The sequence below is a fragment of the Phaseolus vulgaris genome, chromosome 4 (genome assembly GCF_051622355.1).
Source record: "Phaseolus vulgaris cultivar YP4 chromosome 4, ASM5162235v1, whole genome shotgun sequence".
NCBI classification, from domain to species: domain Eukaryota; kingdom Viridiplantae; phylum Streptophyta; class Magnoliopsida; order Fabales; family Fabaceae; genus Phaseolus; species Phaseolus vulgaris.
The window spans coordinates 33,308,091-33,321,484 of NC_143501.1; the positions used below are offsets into that span (position 1 = coordinate 33,308,091).

The 13,394-nt window shown below is 35.0% G+C and overlaps 1 pseudogene across 1 annotated transcript; it reads right to left on the reverse strand.

Annotated features, from left to right (window-relative positions):
• Positions 1-7,060: 7,060 nt before the first annotated feature.
• On the reverse strand, positions 7,061-11,269 carry LOC137837547 (receptor-like protein EIX2; annotated as a pseudogene). Its single transcript, XR_016520637.1, has 2 exons — positions 7,609-11,269; positions 7,061-7,136 (listed from the first exon to the last, which is right to left on the reverse strand). The product of XR_016520637.1 is annotated as a receptor-like protein EIX2 (transcript).
• Positions 11,270-13,394: the final 2,125 nt, after the last annotated feature.

A 13,394-nucleotide genomic window follows, 5' to 3' on the forward strand; every position in this document is an offset into this window, starting at 1 on the left:
ATCTTTTAAAAGGAAAATTCTTTTGGCTCCATATGAGAAATTCAGAGACATTGTCATAGATGTATCTCATGTTTAAAATCTAAATCTAAGACAATGCCTCATGGAATTTATACTCCTTTACTTCTTGCTTGTGCTACATAGGAAGATATTGGTATGGATTTTATCTTAGGGCTTCCAAGGACACAAATAAGTTTTGATTCCATCGTTGTGGTAGTGGATAGGTTTAACAAGATGACTCATTTTATACCCTGCCATAAAGGGGATGATGTTAATAACATCTCCAAACTCTTCATTAGAGAAATGGTTTGACTTCATGGTCTACCTAAAACCATAGTTTCGAATATAGATCCAAAATTGTTAGCCATTTCTAGAAAACTCTTTAGGAAAGACTAGGAACTAAACTGGATTTCTCAACCTCTTGTCATCCTCAAATTGATGGACAAACAGAGGTAGTAAATAACTACTAATATTTCTTCATTTGAAAATGTATATGGTTTTAATCCTCATACTCCTTTGAATTTGTTACATTTACCTAATCCACGTGAATTTGTGCATAAGGAAGTGGTAACAAAAGCTGAATTTGCAAAAGAATTACATGAGAGGATTAGAAATCAAATACATAAGCAAAGTGAGAAATACATGAAGCGTAACAATAAGGGGAAAAGGGAGATAGTTTTTAATGAGTTTGGGTTTGGCTTCACCTTAGAAAAGATAGATTCCCTATGCAGAGGAAGTCTAAGCTTAGTCCCTGAAGAGATGGTCATTTTCAAGTCCTCAAGAGAATTAATAATAATGCTTATCAGTTGGCCTCACCAATCACTTGATTGCTCTTTCTTTTCCAAGTGATATGGCCTCACCAATTACTTTCCCTACACCTCACGACATTCAATATATTTTTTAATCGAAAAACTATTGCAATGATTCAAAAATATATTGATAGAAGTTTGTTTGATCATGTGTCCACATACACAAATGTTTATGAGTTATGGTCAAAACTTGAATCTATGATTCAAAAGAAAACTCCAAGAAATAAAGCATCTTTTGTCAGAAGATTGGTAAAACTTGACTACACGGATGGTCAAAGTATGATGAAACACTTAAATTCATTCAAGGGTCTTGTCAATTAATTGACAAAGATAGATATGAAGATTGATGATGAGTTGCAGGCACTTTTGCTACTCAGTTCATTTTTTGAGAGTTGAGACACACTAGTAGTCACGCTCAACAACTCAATCCCTGATGGGAAGATCTCAATGGACACTATTTCAAACATTCTCTTGAATAAAGAATCCATAAGGAAAGAAAGAGGTACAACTTTTCAATATGAAGCAAATGTTATTGAGAAGCGAGGAAGAGGTGAAATTTGTGGGAAAAATGAATCCAATGAAAGAAACAAAAGCAAAGCCAAAGGCCGTTCTGAATCTCGCACAAGAACAATATGATATTATTGTAGCAAAGAAGGTCATAAGAGATCTGAATGTAGATCTCTGAAGAGAGATTAGAAAGCCGAAACTGTCCTTCCAGACTTAGTTGATCAAAAGAAGAAGGATTGTACTCCAACCACAACCGTCGCTGTTGACGATGATGTTTTTCTTATTGGAGAAGACAATTACCTAAATGTTGCATATGGTGATTGCTCTTGGATCGTTGATTCCGGTGCCTCTTTCCATGTAAGTCCACATGAAGATTTATTTTCAAATTACAAGAAAGGTGACTATGGTATTGTGAAAAGGGGAAACCATGTTACAAGTAAGATTATAGGTATTGGGGATATCGTGTTACTATCAGACACAGGAAACAAGCTTGAATTGAACGAAGTGAGTCATGTTCCAAAAATGCGTCTCAACCTTATCTCAACGAGTAAGTTGGATGATGCTAGTTTTATAAGCCACTTTGGTACTGGAAGTGGAATAGCAAAAGGGAACCTTATCAATGTCAGAGGTTCAAAGGAAGATCCTTTTACATTATGCAAGGAAGATTTTTTTTTGGAAAAGCAAATATTGCTAACAAACTCCTAAGATATTTGGCACGGACGATTGGGGCATATGAGTGAGAAAGCACTCCAAATGCTCGCCAAGAACCACTTACCAAATATAAATGGTCAAATCTTGGAATCCTGTACTGATTGCATTTATGGTAAACAATGCAGAGTCAATTTTCAGAGATCAGGCGATCCCTTAAGGAGACAAGTGGTACTTGAACTTGTACATACAGATGTTTGTGCACCATCTGAAAAATCTCTTGGTGGAACCTACTACTTTGTCATATTTATTGATGATCACTCAAGAAGAGTATGGGTGTACTTTTTGAAAACCAAAGATCATGTATTGTCAACATTTAAAGAATTTCATGGTCTAGTATAGCGTGAAACTGGGAAAAAACTTAAGTGTCTGGAAGCTGACAATGGTGGAAAGTATCGTGGTCCTTTTGAAGCCTATTGCAAGATGTATGACATTAAAATGATAAAGTCACTACCAAAGAATCCTTAACTGAATGGAGTAGCCGAAAGGATGAATCGTACTATTGAAGAGAAAGTCAGATGCATGTTACAAGGTGCTAACCTCCCCAAGTCTTTCTGAGTGAAGCAATAAAGATTGCATTCGATCTCACAAACCTGACACCTTCAAGACCTCTAGATGAAGAGATTCGAGAGGAAATGTGGTACAATAAGAAGGCATCCTTCAACCATATGAGAGTATTTGGATGCAGAGCCTTTATACATATTCCAAAGTGCAATCCACCTAGCTAGGAATCCTACATTTCATTCTCAAACAAATCACATTGATTATCGTTATCATTGGATATGAAATGCTTTGGAGGATGAAGAGTTGTTGCTAGAGAAGGCTCATACATATGACAGCTGGTCTGACATGATGACCAAGGTAATTTCAGCTAAGAAGTTAATAGACTGTTATAGGGGAGCTGGTTTGTTGATACCCCTTAATTAAGTCGGTAAGGGGGAGATTTGTTGGGAATCTCTCCTTATTCTAATGGGGACAATGACCAATGAATCTTGATAACTGATCCATTGAATATATTCAATGATGACTATTTCAAAAGTCTTGGGAATTATAACTCTCTCTTGAAAATGTGATGAGCTTTAATTATCCACTATCTCTTTATGTGATAAGCCTTCCTCTCATTCTCTATATAAAAGAAACTTGTGAGGAAGAGAAAAGCAAGCAAGTGAGAAGAACAACATAGAGAGTAAAAGAGAGAGTTGATATCCACCATAGTGTGAGATTAGAAATCCTAGTGAAAGGCTAGAGAGACTAGTATTCCATCCTTGTTGAGTGTTATCCTCACAGAGTGAGAGAAATAAATATTGTAATCTTATTTTCATAATGAAGACATTTTTTGGACTAGGCCCCGTGAATTTTTATTTATTAAATTGAAAAGATTTTTTCACGTTAAAAATTCTTGCGGTGTCATTATTCTATTTTTTATTCTCCTTATTTTTTGCGCAAATGTTCATTTTGTATCTACAAGAAAGAAGAAAGAGGAAGAATTGTTCAGATTTTTCCAACAAATCCAAAGTGTCTGAAATAGACCAACTCCGTTCTTGAGCCCTGGAATGGACTAGAGAAAAGGAAGAAATGACTTGCTGCTTGGAAAAGAAGAACAAATAGATTATGTTGTTGAAGGAGAAGGAAAGCGCTATAGTTCATTCTCATGCCCTGACTGAAAAGGATTGCAAATTAGCGGAAGAGTCTTTGAAGGACGAGGTTTCCGTCTCTTTTGGAACTGGTTTTGAACTTGCTTTGGAGCAAGTGAAGGTTCTGCACCTAGGAATTGACTTGTCTGCCATCGGTCTATGCAAGTCGGTTGTTGACGATCAATTGATAGCAGACTAAACCTGTGAACTTGTGAACTTTCTCGTAATTTTATGCTTATGCTTTTTGGGACTTCTTTACGAGGTTTGTCTTATTCTAATAATAACTGGTTTCAATTTCACGGGATTCAAGTATCATAAAACAATTTTTCGAATTACTTAACCGTACCTTCAACTATATTCGTAGAAGTAAAAATAACTAACACAATCGTCGTTTTCCCTCGTTTACCATGACATAAAGTTTTGTAAATGGCTTTTTGAAAATTTTCAAATGTGCGTGGTAGTGCAATGGGTCGGATTTATGGATTTTATGTGTGGCCGCCCAATGGGTCAGTTTTAAGCTCCTAAACTATTTTTTCAAAACTTTTCAAATGTAAGGGCCGAACCATTTGGGTGAGAGCTTGCTGTCTATTTGGTTGGGTTGGTCTTTCCTGGGCACCAGATCAAAAACTCTGAATTGTCTCATACCACTTTACTTTTTTGCCTCATTTCCATCCTTCGTTTCATAGCTTCTCCTCTGATTCGAGCTCTTTCCCGTATTTCTTCAATCATGTATAAATTGGCCCGGATCCCTTCTTTTGAATGTTTAGCAGAGAATTTGGTCACCCGTGGAGTTGGCTCAGTTATATAATGTCAGTCCCATACATAAGGCTAAACGACGTTTCTTTCGTAGATGATTGTGCTTGGGACCTCCTCCAACCATTGCCTTTTAGTCGTAAGCAATCTTCTCTTTAGTCCTCGCAGTATCACCATGTTTTTCGCCTCAATTTGCCTGTCTTTCTAGGGATGCTTGACGGATGAGAATACTTTCCTTATGCCAAGCTCTGCACACATCTCTTTTGCTTGCTTGCTAAAAACAAACTATGTATCGTTGTCGGATACCAAGATTTGCGGGACACCAAACTTGCAAACAATGTTTTTCAACAAGAAACTCTTGACTTTTGAACATGGTATAACGGATACAAGTTCTGCCTCTATCCATCTCAATTTGTGTTGCCGAGCGGACAATGGAAATGGTCCGAGAGTATCTATCCCCACGTATGAAAGGTCACGGGAAGAGATAGAATGACTCAAGTTTCTATTTCAAAATGTAAAATATTCATTTGTTGGTGCTTTATGTCTTCAAGTTATGAAAGAACAATAGGTGATGGCTGGGGTTAAACTCAAAGTATTGCGACAATTTAATAACAATAAATGCACTGAATCAGTTAAAGTTTCATGTGTGTTAACATGAAGTGCTAATAATATTATATTATTTCGGTATTAACCATAGATATCCTTTCAAATGAAACAAATTTGTTTGAAGAAAGAAACACTATGAAGTATCAACCATGCAACTCTCTCATTCATTATTGCTAACACTTAAAAATGTGGGTAGTCAAATTGAAGATGGAAGATTACTAGGCGGCATCATAAAAAGATGAATGCAAAACATTCAACATTATAAGAAGAAATAAGTGATGCATAATGTTACAACTTGGTCCAACAACAATAGGCCTGAACGACAGATTACTAAGCCCAAATGGATGGAAGGTTACATTATGTAACAAATCAGGTGTTATTAGAAATTTTATGAAACAATATAAGGCCCACTTGGCCATACAACTCCTATTTAGGACTGAATTCAGGCAGACAATTTTGATGTTACCCTAGTATTCATTAATCTTATTATAGCTGTAGAAAGAGTCTATCAATTGGTGTTTTCATTGACCTTACCAATGCCTTCTAAACCCCAAACCAAAGACCTAGAAGAAATTCTATAGTCTATTCAAGAACGTCTGCAAGGTATTTAGGTCCAGATGGAGGACAATCACACCTGCCAGGCAGCCATGGAGGCGCATAATGATTTTATTCAATCCACCCTCACTTTTCTCATGAATCAAATCCCATCCACAAACCACGATAAAAACACGGGTCACCCCCTTGGTGGCACCCATTACAATGGCAACCAACAAGCTATCATTAATAACCCACCTCTCAGTATCTGGCCACCCAAGTTGCAGTTAGCTTTCTTTGAAGGCCCTGAACCTATAGATTGGCTCTTCCAACCAGAGCAGTATTTTTCTTTTTATCAGATACCACCTGAACAAAGGGTTTCTATGGTATCTTTCCACATGAAGGGAGAGACTCTTAACTGGTTTAAATGGTTGCATCAAAACAACCTTATCACGGACCGGACATCCTTCACTCAAGCCTTGGAACTACGTTTTGGATCGTCCACCTAGCATAATTATTCAAACTCCAGCAAACCACCACGGTAATAGATTATCAATCCCGTTTTGAGAAATTATGAAATTCGTAGAGAACTCTCTATCCTCAACCCATATTCAATCTCCCAAGCCATTGGTCTAGCCAAACTCATTGAGGACAAACATCGTGTCACCAAACCTAGACCCCAACGTTTTCTTACCCCCCAAACAACCCATCCTACCACTAACTTCCCCAATTTATCTAGCAACAAATCCATTGTCAACCCTCACATAAATCATCCCTTACCCATTAAACGCCTCACACAAACCAATTGGAAGAACGTCGTGTCCTAGGTTTATGTTACAACTGTGATAATAAATTTCCTCCAAGGCACAGATGCACCACGTCACTCACCTAATTCACTTTCCAACACGCAGTTAATGTGCCCACCTAACCCTGCGGAATTTTCAAACTCACCATCAATTCACTCACCTAACTCTCTGCACCCACCATCCATCCCAACCACTCACCAATGACCAAGTAATTCCCACACTAAAGACTCCCAACTCCAAGACCTCACACCTAACAATTATTCAACATTCCAAAATAGCCCACAAACAAGCCTACCCAATATTCACCCAATACATCCTCAGTCCCAGCCCAATAACTATCCTTCGGCCGAAACAATCCAACCACTCACTTTGAGGACAAAGTGCTTGAACTGGCGGATGGTATTGTTAGAACTTAGCCCAACAACAATAGGCTTGTACCTCAAATTACTAAGCCCAAATGGATGGAAGATTACATTATGTAATAAGTTAGATGTTATTAGAAATTTTATGAAACAATGTAAGGCCCACTTGGCCCATACACTCTTATTTAAGACTGAATTCAACAGTAATGAAGGACAAAGAATTTTGATGTTACCCTAGTATTCATTAGGTATAGCTGTAGAAAGAGTCTATCACATACATTACACAATAGAAGACATTCAAATAAATTTGTTTGTTGAACCACTGATTTTGCATTACATTGTGAACCTTAATACCTACTCCTCCAGTAATCCATACAGCTTCCATCCAAGATAGAAGTTTTAAAATTAATATTCGATAAACTGCAAATTTGTGATACAATTCAAAATACATACATTAGCCGTGATGAAAAAAAGTTAGATACTCGATAAAGAGGTTTAAACAACAGAGAAGTTGTCTGAAAACAACAAAACTTATCTAAATAGTGCACCCCATCTATAATATGCTTATTACAAGTAAAAAAAAATGATTTTCTAGAAAATTACTATTGTTAAAGGCACTAAATAATTAAAAAATAGAATTGGACAAACTCAATTTTTAAATTTGAAATTAATGGAGACCAATTTGTGGGTGTGAGAGAGATACAAGTGAAGAGATATAATGAAGTAAAACGATAAAAATTAGCAATATAAAGAGTAAAGAATTAGTAAGAAAAGTAGAACAACTTGATTGGAACGGATATAAGCAATACTACTCTAAAAAAATACATTATCACTCTAAGTTAACTAAAATAGAGAAATAAACACTAAGAAATAAGTTATTGGAAAAACGTACCAATTAACTATCCTTCGAGCCACCTATGACACTTGGCAACGTTCAGTTCAACCATTAGAAGTATATAGTCAATTAGCCTATTCAAGAATCTCATATAAGCAATTCTCCATGGCTGCCAAAGTAGCACTGACCCAAATAAGCCCCAAAAGCCTACAAAGAAACCTATCCCCAAGCTCATGTATAATGCTCTACGGAAAATTGAATTGTCTTTTACACCATCAACCGCTGGCTCTTGAGGCTTTTGTATTGTCTTGTCTTCAGGACAACTTTTGTTGAGTTGATTTCCACAAAGACCAATATTTCCTTCAAAACAAGAGGCATCAAAGGTTTCAAAATGTCTCCCCTGAGGGATTCTTCCACTGAGATTATTGTTTGATAGGTCTAACACACCAAGGCTATCGATGTTGGGAAGAGTGGAAGGAATATTTCCAGAGAAATTATTTCTTGATAAGTCTAGGAATTCCTAACGAATTTAAATTCCCAATACCAGAAGGAATCTCTCCATGAAAGTTGTTTCTTGATAAATTCAAAGAAATCAATCCCAGTAAATATCCAACCTCTTTGGGCACTTCACCTGTTAAATCATTACTTGAGAGGTCAATGCTTTTAAGAAGGTTCTCTGGCTCCCAAAACTCACGATCCTGACCTTTCCACGCCAATAACAAGTAAGCATCATAAATATCTTCATAAGATATTTGAGTTGTAATTTTTCGTTCCCTTACAATTTCCCTTGGCATTGCGCTCATTTCAATCAATGTGGTAAAATTTGTCAAACATGTTGGAATTTCTCCTGTCAAGTTATTCCTTGAGAGGTCCAAGACTTGAATTTGACTCAAAGAGCAGAGATGTACAGGAACACTTCCAAAGAAGCGATTTACTTGCAAGCTCAAGATTTTCAATTGTTGCATACTTTCCCCAATCCAAGAGGGTACTTCACTAGATAACATATTTTTACTTACATCCAATAAAACTAAGCTAGAGCAGTTCTTCAATGTGAGTGGCAGTTCTCCAATAAAATTGTTGTTTCGTAGGACCAGAGCTTCCAAATTAACAAGAGAACCCATGGACTGTGGAATCTTCCCTGATAATTTATTATTTCTTAGATCAAGAAATTTTAGTAAACTTAGATGTTTCCAACAGTCAGGCATTTGTCCCGCTATTTGATTATTTGATAAATCCAAAATAAGCATATTTTTTGCTACTCTATTTCCGCACAATAATGTATTTAAATCTGAAAACTTATTTTTTGACAAATCCAACTTGCCAGCGTGGGACAAAAATGTGGGAATTACACCTTCAAGTTTATTTGAATTTAGAATTATTGCATTTGGACCATCGTCTACCAACTTCACTGTTAAATTCGGAATTGTACCTTTGAGACTATTGTAAGACATATTTGACTCTTGTATGAACTGTAAATTGTTCCAAAACCAATGAGGTACAAAGTCATCAATCCCCGCATCAGAAATATCAAGGAAGCTTAGTTGACTTTGATCCTGGAGCCAGCTTGGGAAGCTAGGACCCAACTTGCAAGAAGCTAGTCCCAAATTATATAATTGGAAAGGTGGAATCCAGCTAGTACCAAACCGTAGAGACAATGAGTTGTCTGATAAATCTAGTTCTATCAATTGGGACAAATTTGTGAGATGCAATTCATTGATTTCACCCTTCAAGTAATTCTCCTCGAGATGAAGAGACTGCAACTGATAAAGGAACCCAATGCTTTCTGGTATTTCTCCAGTTAACTGATTGTTGGAAAGAGATAAACTTCTTAAAGATGTAAAGGGTGAAAGATCAGGCAGCTTTCCAATAATCAGGTTATTAGATAAATCCAGCGTCTCTAATACAGGGTTGTTGCACCTTGAAGAATTCTGAATGAAGCTAGAAATTTCCCCACTCTGGTTGTTATGGCTTAAGAATAATTCCTTCAATGTGCATATGCTCCCCAGGGAAGATGGAATATCGCCTTGCAGTTTGTTTTCAGAGAGCATAAGAACTACAAGAGAGTTCATTACTTTCCCAATTACATCTGGAATGGGACCTTCTATCAAGTTATTATGAAGGAAAAGGCTTTGAAGATTGGTGGTGAAGTTGAAAACCCAGTGAAATACAGCCGATGATTTCAGTAGATTATCTGAGAGATCAAGGGTGACAATAGAAAATGAAGAGTCTTTATTGGACGGGGTTGGCACAAGAAAATTTCTATCAGTAAGATTGCAATTTTGTAGAAGAAGTATTTGTAGTTTGGTGCTAAAGTTGAAATTTCCTTGAAATATTGATGATGTCAAATTCAGGTTGTTTTTGGAGAGATCAAGGATCACAAGAGAAGGAAAGTTTGGATAATGGGGAGACGACAAAACAATGTTATTACTAGAAAGATGAAGCTCTTGGAGATTAGGGCTATAGTTGGACAACAATTGAAAAATTGATGATGTCAACATATTATCAGATAGATCAAGGATGGAAAGAGAAAAGGAAATGTTGGAATGAGATGGAAACAAAGATGAAATATGATCATCTGAAAGACCACAACCAACTAGACTCAATTCTCTTAAGTTTGGAATGTGCTCTCTAATCATTGGAAGCCAGTAGGGAGAGAAGCTAAGATCAGAAAATGAATAGAGGCCAAGAGTTGTTAATGAAGAGAGAGAAGATAGCCAATCTCTATCTTTTAATTTAAGATCAGAACTACCACCAAGTCTAAGAGAATGCAAGAGAGGAAGATTTCCAACCTGAAAAGGAAGTTCTCCGGAAAGTGAATTTCCTGAAAGATCGAGATGCCTCAAATGTGATATACTTCCAAGTTGAGAAGGAACCTCTCCGTAGATATCATCATTGTCACTTAGATCAAGATATTGCAGACTTGAAAGCTTTCCTAGTTCAGAAGGAACTTCTCCATTAAGATCAGTTTCTTTAAGATCAAGATACTCTAAGTTTGAGAGATTTCCCAGTTCATAAGGTATTGTCCCTGAGAAACTTGATTGTGATAGATTGAGATATCTTAAGCTTTGAAAGGAGCCTATGGAGGCTGGAATTTGACGGCCATTGACACGACGATTAGAGCTGAGATCCAAATGTTTCAATTTTTGCAAGTCAACCAGTGCAGTGATATTGATTGAACCTGACAAATAATGCGATTCTGAACCACGAAGATCAAGCATCTCTACGTGGCCATTTTCATTGTTGCACTCAATACCTTTCCATCCGCAACATTCTCTGTAATTTTCATCGTCCCTCCACGTGGACAACATGCCATAGTAATCTCGAACACTTTGCTTGAAATTGAGGAGTGCTTGTCTCTCCTTCTCTCTGCATTTCACGTATGAACTCTGTGATGGGGAGTTGAATCCAAGAATGGAAATATTGGTTTGCGCAAGGCACACAAACACTAATAACAATATTTTGAGAAAGTAACTGCCCATTACAATTTTGCTGTTATGAAATTTGTGCTATGCTCTAAACCTTGGTATGAATAAAAGAGAAAACACAACCATTACAATTATGATTTGATCAGCAACAGGATATAAGTAGTTGGCAATACGTGAACGATGCTTAAATTCTTGGCCCTGTCTTTATTGACTTTGCAAGTGAAGCAAGGAAGGAAGTTTCAAAGACCACCATTACATTTGTGATTTGCTCGGCAACAGCCTAAGTTGTTGGCATTAAATGAACGAGGCTTAATTTCTACGCAGTCTTATTCACTATTCCAAATCAAGCAAGGAAGAACGTTTCAAAGGAAAAAATTTGTAAATGAAGGGAAAATGGAAGGAAACTCCTCAGGCCAACAAAAGGAGACAACAGGAATAGATATGAAAATGACATTAACTTTCAAAACTATTCAATTACAATGACTTTAATGCATAATCTATTTCAACTGAATTATGAAATACTTATTACTTATTCAGTAAAACATTTGAAATTTTATAAAGTTGTCATCTAAACCAATCCATTTAAAAAATAAAGCATGATCAACTAAAACAGATGGAATTTAAAAAATAAAGCATGATCAACTAAAACAGATGGAAGAGAAGGCTCAGCGGTTAAAAATGAATTAAGCAAATAAAGTTTGATGATATTAGTCTTACGTAATTCAATTGCTTTTATATTCAGTTATTATTAATTGGTCCAAATGATTGTGGGAAACTAAGTCTTCATTGTACTATTATTTTACCACATTGGGTCACTACGGTTAACCGATACTATTCGTTATTAAGTTTCTAAACCAAAATAATAATAATAATATATAAGATTTTATCATTTTGTATATGCCCCATAGCCAATAATTAATTATATAAGCTTCATTGTTAGGACTCTTACGGTTATGTGAAACCAAAAAAATAAATAATTATTTTTTGTCCTTTACATTTTTCACACATTTTAATTTAATGATCTTATAATAGTTTTTTCTACTTTTGCAATATTTATTATGTCACGGTCTGATATTTAACATTGTTCAAATACCGATTCTTTTCAGATTCAAGTAATACGTTTTTTCTCAGGTTCCATAAAATTATTTTTTTATATTAAATATAGGATAAAATAATCGGTTCAATGCAGTAACTATTAATATACTTTGTTTTTTTAAGACAAAATAAAAAACAATCTTAGTATAAAAATATTAATTCCACTTAGTTTTGTTTGAATTAATGGTTGAAGTAATTGAGGAGGTGTTTGGTCTATAGCAATTTGGTAGACGTGTTTATTAAATGAAAAATTAACTGCATATTCACTTTAATTTCTTTCTAATAAACACAAGGGACAATTATTTGAGGTTGTGTCCAATTACCTTAACCTTTAGATGAGTTCAAACAAAATTAAGAATTGTGTATTAATTCTTTTATTTTTATTGTATTAAAAACAAAATCTGTCAATATTATTGTACCAAACTCACTATTTATCTTAAATATAAGAATTGAATTGATTATAGTAGCTTTTTTTTAGTTAAAAAATAAATAAAACCCTATTCGTTACGACTATTTTTTTTTTCTACAAGGAAACATTAAATTAGCTTCTAAATAATTACATTAAGTTAATTTTTTTAAAAGTTAAAAAATGTGAAATTAATTTTAATTTAATTTATATTGTGTAAAATATATGACTACACTAACACCCGCTACAAGAATATAGTTTGATTGACCAACTTTAAGTCAGCGCTAACATTTTAATAAATAAAAGCATTTATGCTAGTATCTAACTAGAGTTAGTTTAGCCAACTTTAATAGAGTTCTATAGAATTTGTTTAATGTTAAACACTAATAGAGTCACTTTAAACGACTTTGACCTGACACTAACTAACTATTTTTAATAAGTAAAAATATTTATATTAATATCGACTCGCTGATACACCTAAAATAAATATTAAAAATAAATTAAGTTATTTTCAGACATGTTAATTTTATTTTCTTTTAGTATTTATATTTAAGTTAGCATGGATTACATTTACACTAATTTTGTTTATTTTATTTTTTATTTGAGTTAGTATCGATTAAAACAACACTAATATAATATATCTTTAATATTTATTTAATTCAGTGTCAGATTAACAAATACTAGTTTATATGTTATGAATACGTGTGTCTTCATGAAAACAAATAAGAACCATATATTATTCTTAATTTAAAGGCCAAAATTTAAAGATAACAAATTTCTTCACCCACAATATAAATCTCTCCACATTCATCTCCTTCGTTCACACTTATCTCTTTCATCCACAAACTCATCACATTCATCTACTTCACTCATACCCATCTTCTTCATCCACACTCATCTCCTTCATCCACACTCAT